At 37.2% G+C, this 17,258-nt stretch overlaps 1 long non-coding RNA gene across 1 annotated transcript in view; it reads left to right on the top strand.

Moving 5' to 3' along the window:
* LOC116884063 overlaps positions 1-17,258 on the top strand; it is a 110,159-nt gene that overhangs the window by 80,999 nt on the left and 11,902 nt on the right. The window contains exon 2 of the long non-coding RNA XR_004385813.1: positions 11,828-11,933. This is a non-coding gene — a long non-coding RNA (uncharacterized LOC116884063). The remainder of the gene's footprint in view (positions 1-11,827; positions 11,934-17,258) is intronic.

The following is a 17,258-nucleotide window of genomic DNA, read 5'->3' as shown; positions in this document are numbered from 1 at the left end:
TACTTGATTCTGTAGTCACTGACACACATACACACACACACACACACACACACACACACACACACACACAGAGTGCACATGCATGCATACAAGCAAAAAACTCATAAACACAGACAATAAAAAATAAATACTTTAAAAAAGGAAAGAGTGAAATTTTGGGAGCCATGCAATTCTTGGTTACATTTCAAGTTTATGTCTCATTTATAAAAGGAGAGAGAGAAAGGGGGGGGGGGAGACAAAGAGAGACAGAGAGAGATCACAGTTGTTATGGGAACATACTGTTCTAGCAAACGACACTAGTCAGTTCTCAGCACCCACTGTAACTATTATTAAATCTATTCAGAACCACCTGTAACTTCAGCTCTAGAAATTTTGATGATAAAGTAGATAGAAAATATCTAATTCAGTTAAGTGACTGTGGAAATAATTTGAATAAGAAATCGTGTGAATTAATTTTCCTTCAGTGTGGTTACAAATATTTGTTTTAAAATTTTATTCAAGTTTATTTCTCTCCCTTTCCCCCTCCCCCTCTCTTTCTCTCTTTTTGTCTCCCTGTCTCTCTATGTGTATTTATATATGTGAATTCATACTTCTTCTTTTGAAATGTCTTGTTGGAGTACTACTCAGCTATTAAATTCTTAGGCAAGTGGATGGAACTACAAAATATCATCCTGAGTGAGGTAATCCAGTCACAAAAGAACACACATGGTATGCACTCACTAATAAGTGGATATTAGGCCAAAAGCTCAGAATACCCAAGAAACAATTCATAGATCATTTGAAGCTCAAAAAGAAGGAAGATCAAAATGTGGATGATTCAGTACTTGTTAGAAGGGGGAAGAAAATATGCATGGGAGGAAATACAGGGACAAAGAGTAGAGCAGGGACTGAAGGAAAGGTTATCCAGAGACTGCCCCACATGTGGATCCATTCCATACGCAGCCACCAAACCCAGTCACTATTGCTGATGCTAAGAAGTGCTTGCTTACAGGAGCCTGATATGGATGTCTCCTGAGAGGCTCTGCCAGAGTCTTACTGATACAGATGAGGTTGCTTACAGATAACCTTTGAACTGAGCATGGGGTCCCCAATGGAGGATTTAGAGAAAGGTCTGAAGTGCCTGAAGGGGTTTGCAACTCCATAAAAAGAACAATAGTATCAACCAACCACACCCCCTAGAGCTCTTGGGGACTAAAACACAAACCAATGAGTACACATGGAGGGACCCATGGCTCCAGACGCATATGTAGCAGAGGATGGCATTGTCTAGATCAATAGGAGGAGAAGCCCTTGGTCCTGAAGGTTCATTTCCCCAGTGTTGGAATGCCAGGACATTTAGGTGGGAGTGGGTGGGTGAGAGTGGGAGCATCTGCATAGAAGCAGGTAGAGTGGGGAGGAGAAATGGGGGACAGGAGAGGGAATAACATTTGAAACATAAATATAATAATATCCAATAAAAAGTCCTGTTATATATTTTATTTTAAATATTATGTAAATGGAGAGAATAAAATCAGATTTAACTGCATTTTATACATTTATACATTTGTACATTTATATACAAGAAAACTTTTTATACACAAGTATTACATCAAAGTTTCAAGAACCCATCTGTTACCAGGAAACTTGTGGACTTGTTTTCCAATGCAGAATAATAGCATGGCATAGTTGGAATGTAGTTCTGCCTAACCTGAAGTCTATATAACATTTACTGACCCTGTTTCAAAGATTCCAAAGTAGAGCGATGATATAGGTGTCAGATAAGGAACAGCTTGGGTCTCTCGCTATGGTTCTAATCTCCCCAACAGAGGCAAAATCAGCCGCGTAATTTCACTTTGAGTCACTGCTTTTCCTGTTGTTTCCCGTACAACACTATAAGCCTTTCAGAAACGCTTTGCTATTTAGATGTGGTTAGAAAGAAAGAATCCTCAGCCCTTACCTCTTGCTGGTTCATACATTTCATCTCCCTTTTAAAATTAGCTCCCCTTATGGTACTTTATTTCAAAATTTCTAATCAGCTTACTATCATTCTATTACGCAAACATCAGTACAAAGGAAAATCTATGCCTTCAGATAAAAAAGAAATGTATCCAATCTGTGATTGTGCTTCTCGACCCTGGTTCCTTATTATATAAAGATATGCATGAATTATAATTAAAAGTGGGATGGAGAAAATCAAGTCTAAACTAAACAAAATAGCCGAAGTGTAAGTGATGAGAGGCATTTTGAAGGGAAAAAGGAAACCAAAACCTATTCTACTAGTGTTCAGAGTCATCTTAGCATTGCTTCTACCAGAGTATTGGTCAGGGATGGCAGTGGCCATGGTGTTGCAGAAGATGCACAGTCATTGTCTGGGTGACGCTGGACCATAGAGGGAGCTGTTGCTCAAGGCATGGCAAACCGTTCAGCATTACAGTGAAATTTTCCACTGAAACAGAGTATTTTCAAAGCCTCACTTCTAAAACCGAAATTCATAGCTGAAATGTGAAGTAAAATGTCAGCGAGGTTGGTATTTTTGGAAGGAAATTATAATAAAAATTATCTCTCACCTTTTTTGCTGAGAAAAAAATGTTCATGGGAGAAGAATGTCTTTTATTATTCTAAACAAAAATATCTTTAAGAGGATGGAAATAATTCTGCATTGTTTTCACCTGACATTGTACCCACTTTCATCCTGATGGGATTTATTGGAAAGAACATAATCTTTAAATTTGAATTGCATGTACCTGTAGGAACTCTATAAATTCTTTTCAGAGCACCTACTTTTAAAATCATTTGATGGTATTTGGAAGTTATAAATTTATGAATTAACTGATAGTAGGCAGAGAAAAACATGTTGCAGTAGGTCAGAATCATGGTGATTTATGGTTCCATAATCGTCATAAAAATTCATTACACATATAAGACAAAGAAACATTTGGCTGGTGACAGAAACCGAAGACGAACAGCCTTCTGAAGTAATTGAACGTATAATCTGAATGTGTGCCACCTGGTTTGTTGAGAATTAGCCAACATGAATAATAACACTTCCTAAGAATGTACCCCATCAATTAGTATTAAAATGGGAGCTGTCACATGGATTGACACATTATGTGACAAAACTTAAAATAGCTTTTAAACTAGTGTGCTCATGAAAGACCTATTGAGTGTCTTGAGATAAACATACATTCTATGATTGTCTCTGGCCACAACAAAGGTGTCATTGTGAATACCCTTGTCTTTTCTGTTGCCATTCAAAGGAGCATCTGAGGAGTACACAGGAAGCTCCTGGAAGAGATAAACTTCAACACGGTATGGAGCCCTTCGGTCTAGACGTTGAGGAACGTTTGTTTACTTTAGGAAGGCCAGCTGTGGTATCATGGGCTGTCAACTTCCCAGTACAAAAGCTCTGTGGTGTGGACCCCATTGTTTTAATATTCATCCTTCTGGACTTCTAGAGAAGGAGCCATTTTCAGCTCCATTTATGGCATGGCATTTTGGTGATTTCGGATTAAAGCTCTTCGAAGTCTGTTACATAATCGTGTGTGCATGTGTGTGTGTGTGTGTGTGTGTGTGTGTGTGTAATTACTGAAGAGGATATTAAATGAGGTATGTTATTACATGATTGTTCTTAAATGAGAACCTATTTTCTCAATAAAATTTTTGGTTTGAAATTCTGGTTTTAGAAATGGCTCATGATAATATGGTGAACATGATCATCTTATGGTCAAAGGTACAATGTTTTAAATATTTTGTTATTTTATGACTTTTATTGCATCCCTATGTGGTAGAAGAAAACATGTATGAGTGAATGGTTTTAACAAATTGCTAAATAAGTGAAGGAATATACTGAAATAGATGGTCCAATGCTCCTTTATTTTCTCTAATACAACTCTTTCAAATACTTCAGATAAAATATATCATTTATTTTCATATTTTTGGGGAAGATCTGGATAAAAATGGAGGTAATATTCAAATCAGAACCATATGTTTAATTTCTATGAAATTCTAGATTGTCTGATATCAGAGGAAATGGTTAAATGTACAACGAAACCACACAGATGTTCTCTGGTTAGTATTTGCAATTAATGGATATAGACAGAGCAATTTAATGTAAGTTTTGGGAAGATGGATGGTATTTTAACAGGCTGATAGGATATATATGAAGTGAGTGAATAAGGAGCATTATAACAATGATTACAAAACAACATATTAAACAAGAAATAAATACTTTATAAACAAAATGAAAGGGACGAGAAGGGAATAAATCAAGAGGAAATGTTTTAAAACAGTTTTTAATGCAGTGGTCAAATCTGCAGCCTTGGAGACACTGCAATTTTACTATGTAATATCTAATTCTTACATATATTTTGAGCATTATGAGGACCATTTTAACAAAATAGAGGGTTATGGTGATCTATAACAAATCTATTATTTAGTTCCTAAATGTCTGGCTATTTACTTTGATGATATAAATTCACTCTTTTAAAAAGGACATGAGAACCAAGCTATTCACTGCAGTGATTATGCAATCTTATCGAGAAGAAGCAGCCTAGGTGCTTAATGGGAGGAGATGGCTGGAGAAAAATGTAAATGCTTGAACAGAAAAACAGAAAATGGTTCTTTGACCTCCAGTCGTAACACTGTACACAGGTGGGTAAATATGAACACACAATAATAGTGATACATGTTAGAAACATATTCTAATTATTTGGTACGTTAATAAGAGCTTCAACACTAAAGGATATCTTTATGAATTGAACTGATAAAGTTACATTCAAGTGGAAGCTTAAAGGTTCTTTAAAAAGTCAGTTGTGTCATGTGTATCAGTTGCTGTGGCTAACACATGAAGGAACGGTTAGCTGAAGCAGACACAGATGAAAGAATATTCTGCTAAAGCAAGTATTTGAAAGGACATGTGATGCAGGATTCATATTACATTGCATAGTTGAACTGCATTTGTCAGGACTCCACAGAGAGAAATGCACCAAAAGTCTTGTGGTGGTACATGGCAGCTTCTTGATGCTTCCGAAGACTCAGGCTGACAGGCAGAGTGATGTTAGCTGAGACAGACTCATGTGCTGAGAAGACCCGTGGAGGACATGTTATGTTTGGAGGTTGTATCTCCTGGTGTTCCTCCTTGTCCTTCCTGCTGACCCAAGCCAAGGCAAGAACTGGTGAATTCTGCTAGTTCATGACACTGCTCTTGCTAACTTGACTCTACCAAAGCAGACTGATAGTGTATCCCTGAGGTGTTTCCAAGAGAATGGAGCTGCCGCTGCTGACCTATAAACTGAACTGCTGCTTTTCAGACATGAGAGTCAGGAGTTGCTCCAAAGAACCTTTCTAAACAGGTCCACTTCTCCCATATCCACTACCTCTGGAGGGTGGTGGGCTAAAAGGGAGGTTAAAGTGTTTAAGAACTACCATTAAAAGTAGGTTTGAAAAAAATAAAGTTATAATACATACTAAGAAAACAGCATAATACAAGTAGTGGGTTTAGAAAAGAAATGAAATGATATAATATTTAAGAGCACTTTCTTTTCCAGAAGCCAATGCAAATGGTTACCTGTGGCAATGGGGAATGGGTAGGCACAGTAACAGCATTCTTCTGAGCAGAGGCTTAGAGTCAGGCATTTCACCATGAATCCTCTATGGATGAGCCAAAATGAGGAGAGGGAGAGAAACGTCTCTAGAGCTGGATTTGAACTACAAATATGATTTTATGTGTTCCATAATTTATTAATTTAAACTATCTAGGAATCTTCAACGTGGGAGCACAGTAAGTTCTCAGACATTGATTATGAAATACCATTGTTGAGGAGGATGAGTGATAGGGGGAGGGGAGGAATAAAGAAAGGTGAGGAAAAACAGTAATCAAAAATATATTCTGTATATGAATGGGCTGAGGCAAGGATTACATTAAAGATAGCCCACAGGAAGCAAAGTATTGCAAACAAAGAAAAGAAGATAAAGGTAAGTGAAGGATACATTATCTTGATATGTTAAAAGGGAGAATTTAAACTTTCAAAGCATTGAAAAATAGTATAATACATTATAATTCAAAAAATATGACTGAAAATAGTCTTCAACATTAAAAATCTCAAAAAGAAATCAAGAAGGAAACAGTAGATGTTGATGAAATTGCTTTAGTCAGTGGTTGTCAAGGAACACCTCTGGATAGAGACTGTTCAGTGAACACAGTGTTGAACCAAACTCAAAAGCAGATTCCACTCATTTATTATTAATGAAGCTGAAAGAGGCCATTTCACAGGAAGGTTCCAACAGTCACTATCATAATAATAACTAAGTCATAGGCATCATTTATCATCTGCTGTGATACACTGAAAACACAGTATAAACAACCTAGGGTTCTTCTTCTCAAATGTTCCCACTAGGAGTTGAGACAAATCGAGGCTGTGATATAGTTGCATGATGGCGTCCTTTCATTGATTCATTGTCTTCAAAGTTATGTTTTGATCACTATGTATGAGGGTATGACCATGTGAAAAGTGTGCAGATAGAGCACATGCATTAGGGTCCCTTATCACTTTATTGCAAAATAATATGCATGCTGAGGAGATGGTAAGAACACAGTGTTTTAATCTTGACCATTAGGCCACAATTTCTCTTCCAGAGAAATAGCAGATAAGAAGTATCTTATCTAAATGGCATGGAGCGGTAAAGATCAAAACACAGCATCTTTAGCATACTAAAGGACTTTAGCCAAAAGTCAACTTAATTGCAACAGACTGAAGGGAGTGGAAAACAGTTGAATGGGGTTCTTAGGAACCATGCCAGATACATCAGTCCACATATCATGTATATTAATAAGCTGTCTGTTATGATAACCACACTCCAAAGATAACCAATTTATAAGGAGAAAAGGTTGTTTTGTTTTTAAATTTTGACTGTTGCAAGGCACAATAGGATGGCCCTTTTGTATTAGGGCTTTCATGAAGAAGGGGACCATAACAGAAATGTGGCAGGATAAAATGATACCTCATACTCAGGAAGCAAGAGAAAGGAGGAGGAGATCAAGTCCTAACATTTTTCTTCATGGCATGACTCCAGTGACATAAGGATTTTCACCAGTCAAATCCGTAAACATTCAGGAAAAAAGCCAGGTTCTAGACTAGAGCAATGTGCTAAGGGATTTCAGATTAAAGGAAAGTCATGGGACAATTCACAAAGTAATTCCTGTCATCTCATGATGAGGTTCTGGTTTTACTGAGAAGGGAATATAGGATGCTACTGTCTCTTAAAACCCTCGAACTTTGTAGATAAACATCTCTGATCAACTACTGCGCACTTTGAGAGCCATAAAGGGGTCTGAAAGAGAGAAGATCATTGTTCCAAAACACATTAGTAATTGAGGCACATTTTTGTGTTCTAAAATTAAATATTATTTGTCACTAATCCCGACCTCCTGACACACTCCTTATATTGTATCAGAAATTAAATATCCCAACCGAGTCATTTTCTATGTCAGTAATTATTAAGTGATTTTTGTTTTGTATTTTGTTATAAATTCAAATTGTAGCATAGAAGAAGAGAAGTCTGTGGAACATTGAGTAAAATTAAATAAATAGCAACGGTACCTTGGAGGGAAGAAAAAGAGTAGCAGATCTTCAAAGGCCATATTTTTACCAGGCTCCCCACTTGCTAGTGTAGGCTTTGGGAGCTGCTAGCAGGGGAGGAATAGAAAATTCTCTGAAAATGCTTAATTTCATTTTCAATTTAAGTAGCCAGAGTCTACTCAAAGAAATAGTCCCTGGAGTGAAATTTTGCAGCTGAGAAATTCCTTCAAATCTTTCCCATTCTGCTGCTAACGTTCCTTAAAGCAAGAAAGAGGCAGCTCGCTTCTTCTCTTGTTTTAGTCACATCTGAAGGAAGAAAAAATCCCCCCTGACATTCCCTCTTGTCTGTCTTTAATAACATCTCTATTGAGGGTCCGGATGGTGCTCTCAAAACCAGATGGACATGCGCTTCCATTTGTGAAGTTATCTTACAGCCAACATCTCCCTCAGTTGTCCAGTGCCATTTTCCACGGAAGCCAAGAGGGACTCTGCAGCTAGATCAAGGTGGGATATATGGCCTCATGAGTGCATTACAAAATCAAAATCTTTGAAAAGAAACATGAAAAAAACAAAACAACAGAAAAACAAGGGGAAAAATAGCATGCAATGCTCCCCACTGATAATTGGGCGAAAGTTAGGATGCCACCATATACCTGGACTGGGTTCCCCCATTCTATTTTCAAAGATATGGATAAGTTAATAAATGTAGTCACGTGTGGAAATAATACACCCATACAGCCAAAAATATCATTACGGAACAAAACAGAAAACCCTCCAGGAAATAAAATTTGAACAGGTTTAACGGCTAGATAGATGGAGTGGTTTACAGTAGTCAATTTTAGAATCATGGCATAGCACAGATATATTTTTAAAGCACTCATCATTGCTGTGTGTTAGAAATGGAGAGTGGTAGGCTATAGTGAATTTCTTTTTTCTGAATTTGTTCTGTGAATCACAATAGAAATTCATAATTACATGCAGAAAGTTCTGGTTTTTCATTTACCTTGTAAAACTTAGCAAATCTAAGAAGCCGATTTCTCATTATGGGAAGGGATACCAGTTATCTACTTTGATGGATACAGACTACGTTTATCTTGATTGTTACATTGTTTTGAGCTTTCTTGAAATTGTTGTCTGAATGTCATGTGTGAAGTACTCTCACTCCTCTGACTGCTAAGTTCTCTAAGTGATGGTTGTTGTTGCCTGTGGAAAACATGGTTCTTCACAATGTCACGGTCATACAATTGTAGTCATTGTTAAGAGTACTAAATCTTGAGAAAGAAAAATGTAGTGTACAGAAGACCCTAGGATTGACCCTTAGCATTTCATAAAATTATGCGTTGGCATAAAGATTGGTAATACTAGCATTTTGGAGCTGGTAGCAGGAGGAACAAGAGGTCAAGATCATATCCTCTCCATAGAAAATTGGATGACAGACTTCGATAACTGAGATGCTGTCTCCAAAACAAATACTTAAATGAAATGACCATTGACTTCTGGTTGTTGATGTGAGCTACTGCTTATTTTATTTTTAAGGGCAAAAATTTGATTCCAAAGGAATTAAACCAAAAGGTAAACAAATAAACTTAATTATATTAAGACTTCAAAATCAGGGCCTGCATTATGTGTTGGTGGTAAAGTGATACACATACATACACCTGACCCTGGACTTGATTTTTAGCACTGGAAAGTAAACAGACAAACATAATATGTTAGAGAACAAAATGTAAGTAAACATAGGTGAATGGAGGAGTGCATATCTGGAATCCCAACACTCAGCAACAGTGTAGCTAAGGTAGGTGTCTTTTTGTTTGGGACCAGCATGCTCTACAAAGTGAGTTCCAGGCCAGATTTAGGTACATAGTAAGAAAGCAGAGGGGAGGCTGGAGAAATGGTTCATTTGTCACAGTGGTAAAGCCAACCAAAGCACCCGAAGTGTCAATAACTCATGTGAAATTCTGGGCATGCTGGCACATGCTTGTGACTCCTGCACTGGGGACACAGAAACAGGAGGTCCCTGGAGCTCTCTGCCAAGGAAATCTAGACACATTCAACTTCCCCAGGTCCTTATGAACCCCTGTGTTACACAAGATGATGACCTGAGGTTGAAATCTGGCTTTCACATGGACATGCACCAAACAACACACACACACACACACACACACACACACACACACACACACACACACACACACACACACACACAGAGAGAGAGAGAGAGAGAGAGAGAGAGAGAGAGAGAGAGAGAGAGAACTGTTGTTAAGCCCTGATTGTATTACTTCATGCAGAAGTGACTTATCCAAGCTCAGGTAAAGAAAATGAAGTCTTCTTAGACTTCCTTGCTGATTGCTCTGAGCATTCAGGAAAATACTTTCCTGGAAAACACATGGGTACCGACTGCTCTTTAACAACTGGCACTGAGCACTGTAGAGCTAAAGCTATAGACTCAAGAAGCGTTGACAAACACAAGGAAAATATTCTTTAGAAACATACTTTCCTGAAAAAGAATAAATTAATTGAAAAGTATGTACTTTCTTTCATTATCAATGGAATATGTTTGTACTCCCTCTTCAGGATTTCTATATTAAAACCCTCCAGCTCAAGTCATTGTACCAAGTAATGGGACTACCAGAAAGTAATTAAATTTAAGGAAAGGGATCAGTATGACTACCACTCTTGACTGTCAACTGACTGTACTAAGAAATGCATGAGATCAATAAAGTAAACTGGGTATTTCTACAATGATTAATCCATGAAGAATTATACCCCAAGGGCTCTGATAAAATCAACAAGTTAATGTATTTTTTTTCTTTTCTTTTTCTTTTTTTTCTTTTTTCTTTTTTTTTCTTTTCGGAGCTGGGGACCGAACCCAGGGCCTTGTGCTTGCTAGGCAAGTGCTCTACCACTGAGCTAAATCCCCAACCCAAGTTAATGTATTAATGGACTCATAATACAGGAATATTATTAGGTGATTGTGACTGACAGAGAGTCCTGATTTGTATAAGTGAGTCACTGGGAGCACGTATTGGAATTCTTATCTAACCTTAGCTTTTTAATGGATCCTTTTTTTTTTTTACTTTGTGTGCCTTGGAAATAATCTGCTTCACCATGCTCTACTTGGCAAGATGGGCTCTGAAATCATGATCTCATCAATAAGCTCCCCATCACATACAAAATTTTTCTCTCTCATGTACTCACAGCTTGCAAAGTAAAACAAAACAAAACAAAACAAAACAAAACCAAAAAAAAACGTAGTTGGCAAAGTAATGTCATCCCAGATCTGACATCCTTTCCAATGCTGAACTCCATGGTCTTCAGCCAAGATATAGAGAATTGAGATAAGAATGTGTTTTCTCTATACTTTCATTCATTACCTTATTTAAATCTAAACAACAAATTTAAATAATAATAGAAAAGAAAAACTTTACAGATTACTAAATTCTCTACTTCTAAAGAACATGTGAAGCAAACACTAAGTTGTAAAACTATGAAATATGTGTGGCAGGGTTTCTAGGTAAATGCTCATTACATGTAAATTTAAGTTCAATTTATAAACTAGCAATGGAGAGCCCAAAAATAAACTCAATAAAATCTTATTTACAATACGGTAAAAAGAAAATATGTATAAAGACAACTCTAGACAAATACCCAAAAGACATTTAAGAAAAATAATTTTTAACTACTATAGTACAAGATTAACATTTTAAAAAAGTGTAGATTGGCATCTCATATCTCATAGATAACAAAGTTCATATTTCATAAATTGACTTATGGACTCAATGTAATTCCTATCAAAATCAAAATTTTCTTTGTAGAACTGGAATTTTATAATAAATTTTTAAATTATATAGGAAATGAAAGAAATTAAGAAAAACAATGCAATCTTTAGAAAGAGCAAAGGTAGATGTCCTATAGTTGGTGTCAGTACTATTTAGTGAATTTCTGAAGTAATTAGTATAGCATAATGATGGAATGTGGGTAGACTTAGGGTTCAAAGCAATAGAATTTAATTTTTAGAAAAAAAGGTTTTTAATTAGTTATCAAGTGACTTTGGGAGAGAGTGTTAAGAAAACTCAACAGAAAAGAGCAGTTCTTTGAACAGACAAAGCTGTGAAAGTTGAATACCATATATGGAAGACCAGTCAGTATTAAGCATCTCATCATTCAGGAAAATAAACTCAAAATGATTCAGAGACCAAAATTTAAGCTCAAACTAAAAGTCTTAAAATGGAGTGTATTTTTTTCATCCCACGATAATGTTATTTTTTTAGACGTGCTATCAAAAACCAAACCGTAAAAGGAGAAAAATCCATTGCAACAATTCCACCGAAGTACTTCAAGCTCATTACTAAGATAATGAAAGAACTCACTCAGGAGGTAAGCATAAGCAACAACCATATGTCTGTAGAAGAAAATATGTAAGAGGCTATATGCAGACATTAAGATAGCTCAATGACAAACTGAAGTATTTATACAAGGGTTTCATAGTCCTTGCAAAAATGAGTCCATTGAATTAGATGTTAATCCACCATGACCAGTGCACTCATGGAGAGAGAAATGTAGACAAAAGCAAGAAACAGAAAGAAGCCCGCAAGCTTCGGGTATTAGAGAGAGCACCAGATTAGATAATAATCAACTCTCCCTGAGGGCCTTGGAAGTAACCCTATGGACATTTGGATCCTGGGTTGCCAGCCTCCCAGACTGTTAAGTCAATAACGTTCTGCTGATTAAGACATGTAGTCTGTGGTACTCTGTTGTGACAGTCCTAGAAAACAAATGGATCCACTTACAAACAAGTAAACTATGTCACTAATAAGTGTCATGAATAGGCACACATTTATTACAATTCATCTTTCACCAGGTGGCACAAATGAGAAAAATTGTTCTTAAAAGGAACTATGTGAGCTTCCATACAAGGTTATCTGGGATGAATGATTGTGGTTGACTTATAGCCTGAAGATACTGACTACGTTAGTTAAGTATTTCGTGCCCCCAAATCTGTCTTATTGTAAGGGATCATTCCAAAGTGAGTTGACAATAGCCTCGGGAGCTTGCAAATATATTGTTATGATTCATAGCAGGATCAAACTAGGAACAAATTCCACTTTCTAGGGAAATAAGCTTAGACTTGAAGACCGACCGTGGCAGTAAACAACTTTCATGGTGAGAAATGACGGAAGGAAAGAGAACCATTTCATAAGTTTCTGTCCACATACATAAAGTGTTTCACTCTTGACTAAGACTCCGTGTCCACAAAGAGAGACTGAATCAAAGTTAAAGGCAATCATGTTTCTTCTCTTTGACAGGTTAAATATAGCCTACACTAGAGTAAAAGCAAGGCCTCAAATGCTGGATTTATTTATGTAGTATTAAAGGTGTTTTGTTCTTATAAAGTGATTCATGGAAATTTTGTTGCTAGTAATGTACAAAAATTCTGTAGAAGATAATCCTTGTATTTTCTTGCAATAGCTAGAATTATAACTTGCTTGAAATATTCACTGTTTTTTTCTTTTTCTGTTTTTAAAATAGGTGGTCTTGAATTTATCAATAGACAGAAACTTTTCTATCACTAAACTATTTGACTTTGAAATTTAGAGTAGATATTGAAAAATATATTTGAAATTTATAGCAGGAACATATTAAGAAATATATATCTATAGTTTAATGATTGTGAAACTGTTCTAGGGACAGATACGTATCTCACTCCTGCCTCTAATATAGATATATTTCAGTTCTGCTGATAAAGAGGTTAACATGCATTCATTGAATAGTTAATTATTCTAATGGTTAATATAAATTTACATTAAATTATCATACTGGCTTTATGAAATGTACAGTATCCTTAGACCATTTTATAAATAAGACAATTAATTTAGACTGGTGAACGCTTACTGAGTTTTCAAATGGCATAATATAATTAAGAATTGTTTTTCCCTAACCTTTTTTTAAGTTACTTTTATTTTTTTTACCGTCCAGTAGTAACCCTCTTCTGGTCAGCCCTCCCACAGTTCCACATAGAATTCCTCCACCCCCTGTCGCCAAAAGGATGTTCCCAACCCCACCCACACCAGGCCTCGACACTCTTTGGGGCCTCAAGTCTCTTGAGGGTTAGGCACATCTTCTCTCACTGAGGCCAGACCAGGCAGTCCTGCTACTGTATGTGTGTCACAAGGCCTTATACCAGCTAGTTTATGCTGCCTGGTTGGTGGCTCAGTGTCTGAGAGATCTCAGGGGTCGGGGTTACTTCACACACACACACACACACACACACACACACACACACACACACACACACACACACTACTTTCTATTTAAATATGATGTATGATGGCCTAATAAGGTTCAATGGTCATTGGGGGGACATGTATATTGAAGATATTTTTGCCTGGTTTTGGTTTGCTTATTTATTTATTTATTTATTTATTTATTTATTTATTTATTTTTACACTCCAGATTTTATTCCCCTCCCAGTCTACCCCCTGAGAGTTCCACATCCCATACCTCTGCCTTGCCCCTGAGATAAGTCATTCTGTACTTGAAATTCCATCCTGGAGTGCTATTAGCAGATTCTATATAGATCATGAAGGTATGTATTGTAGCAATGGGGTATCCTGGGGTGTGGACACTGCACAACAGACATTGCATTGCCTTCTCACTACTAGTTTGATTTAATCCATCAGAGTTCGGAAGTAAGAGTTGTTTCTTGAGGCTTGAATTTAAGGATAGCTCATGGAACAAAAGATTTCCAGTTCACAGTTTTCAAAGAACAGTTTTTGGTTCAGTGGCATCAGAGAGACTTTAGAACAGTGATCCTCAACCTTCCTAATGCTGTGACCCTTTAATACAGTTCCTCATGTTGTGGTGACCCCACAACCATAAAATTATTTTTGTTGCTAATTCACAACTGTAATGTTGCTACTGTTCTCAATCTAACATAAATAAATATCTGATACACAGGATATCTGATACATGACACCCAAAGGGGTTATGACCCACAGGTTAAGAACCATTGCTTTATAGCTTGAGAAGATAAGAAGTATTTTAAATGTAAAGATTGTAATTGATAATATGAAAAAAGTTATTGATGTTACATTTTGAAGGCAGTATATAAAACAGTGCTTCTTTGATGTTGCTATCTTTAAGTCCAAAACAATTTAGAAAGGTAGAATATTAAACCTAAAAATATGAACAAATCCTATAAGTCAAACTCTGCACTGTGTAATAATTGTCAATACAAGTCACAATGAGGTGACTTGTGCCAAAGCCACAGAAGAGAGAACCATGAATGTAAAAAGGGAGAGACTGTCCGTGAAACACTCACTGTCACGATTATTGCAGACCTACGGACCTTATTTGGTGGTTCACACGGGTAAGCCCATCGTTTAGCATGCTGAGACAGGGAGCTAATGCTTTTCAAAGAACGTAGGATTTGTTTCTGTTAAAGGGAAGAGAATAAGTTTTTCCTAAATTGAAATGGCTGGCTGTCCCACAGTAAGAAATAGGTGTAGGACAGTATGTGGATGCATGGCCAGTGTGTATTCTTATGGGGTCAAAGGAGGTGACGGAGATCAGATGGATTTATTTATAAGGCTTTATTTTTGTCCAGTGTGGATAATCAATAGTTTATTCTGGAGCCACGAATGAGGGATCACAGCCTGGCAATGCAGATTTGGATTGTGTCAAGTTCCTTGTTCCAGTGCCATAATTTCTACAAGATTTTATAGAAATAGACTGAGGAATAATAATAAATGAAGATATTTTCCAAATATATCTATTTAGAAACATTACACATGGCTTATATCAAATATCAGAAATATATGATACACGTTTTGGATGCTATCGTATAACTTTTTATTGCTTAAAATTATTTTACAATTTTTCTTATTTACCTCTCTCCTATCCTCTCCAGTACCCGATTGATCCTCCCCTACCTTATTTCCTCCCCCTCCTATCTCCCTCCCAGATTCCTCCTCTCTCCATCCCCCCTGATCATCCAGTTCCTTCTCAATGTGAAGCAACCACACCCTGGTCTTCCTAGTTCCTGAAGACCTAGTTCCTATGGTATGTGGATTGCATTGCAAGCATTGTGAGCTTTGGGCTAATATCCACTTATCAGCGAGGACATACCAAGTGTGTTCTTTTGTGTCTGTGTTATTTCACTCAGGATGATATTTTCTAGTTCCATCCATTTACCTGAACATATCATGAAGTCATTATTTTTAATGGCTGAGTAGTACTTCATTGTGCAAATCTACCACATTTTCTGTATCCATTCTTGAGTTGAGGGACATCTGGGTTGTTTCCAGCTTCCAGCTGTTCTAAAAAAAGGCTGCTATGAACATAGTGGAGCATGTTTCCTTGTTCTATGTTGAGCATCTTTTGGATATATGTCCAGTAGTTGTATAGCTGGAACTTCAGGTAGAACTATTTCTAATTTTTTCAGGAACAGCCAGATTGATTTTCAAAGTGGTTTTTTTTAATCAGCTTTCAGTCTCACCAGCATTTTATAGCCATTTAAATGGTTGAAACTAGCAGTCTGTGCAGATTCCAAATGATTTACCTAATAGTCACAACAATTTTAGGTGGCACATAGAGGTAGGAAGTATTTGCTAAAGTCTAAGGACTACCGAAGATAATTTGGCTCTGCATTTGCCATAATCCAATCTCTCCCACATCACTGAAGCGCTCATCACTCAACCAGCTTCTGTAGTCTGTTTCACAGCTTCATTCCAGGAATCCCATTCAAAGTGAGGCAACAGCTTTTGAGATAGCCCTGCTCCAGTTGTTTAGGACCCATATGAAGACACACATGAACATGCACATCTGTTACACATGTGCAGGGAGACCTAGGTCTTGCTCGTCAATAGGGGTTTATGGTTAGTGGTTCAGTCTCTGAGAGCCCCAGGGCTCCAGGTTAGTTGATGCTGTTGATATTACCTTAGGGCTTGCAATTCTTCCTCTATCTACATTTTGGCTGTGAGTGTCTGCATCTGTTTGAGTAAGCTGCTGGGCAGAGCCTCTCAGAGGACAACTATGCTAGACTTCTGCTGCGAGCATAATGGAGTATTATTAATAGTGTTAGGGACCAGTGCTTGCCCTTGGGATTCATCTAAGGTTGGGCCAGTTATTGGTTGGCCATTTCATCAGTCTTTGCTCCATCCCTAATCTCTGTACTTCTTGTAGATAGGATAAGTTTTGGGTTGAAAGTTTTGTGGGTGTTTTGGTGTTCCTATACCTCCACTGGAGTACCTGCCTAGCTACAGGAGGCAGCCTCCCCAGGCTCCATATCCCCAGTGATTTGAATCACAGCTAATAACACTCCCATTGATTTTTGGTCTCCAGACCTCAGAAACATTTGGAGATACTCCCTACTCCCCACCCCTCTTACTTTCAGATTTCCATTTATTTTTGTGTAATTTTAAGACTAACCTGGGTTACTCAATGAGATATACCCAGCCTTCCTTATATAATGAGTCCCTATTTCAAAATGGAAAGAGTAGCAACACAGAAAAATACTGAGTGAGCATGCCTTTTACATGTGTGTTCGAAGTAACACCTTTTTCAAGGATTGATATAACTCATAAAGACAGCTGGCCTCAGGTATGGTTATTTGTTGCCTACAATATTTCTACCACTGAGTAGATGTCAGTTATCATAGGGCTCTGCCACCATTCATGACTTTTTCAAACCAATTACACAGGA

This window comes from Rattus rattus, chromosome 14, assembly GCF_011064425.1.
Source record: "Rattus rattus isolate New Zealand chromosome 14, Rrattus_CSIRO_v1, whole genome shotgun sequence".
NCBI lineage: Eukaryota > Metazoa > Chordata > Mammalia > Rodentia > Muridae > Rattus > Rattus rattus.
The sequence above is the reverse complement of the archived record's forward strand: the minus strand, read 5'-3'. Positions and strand labels throughout refer to the sequence as shown.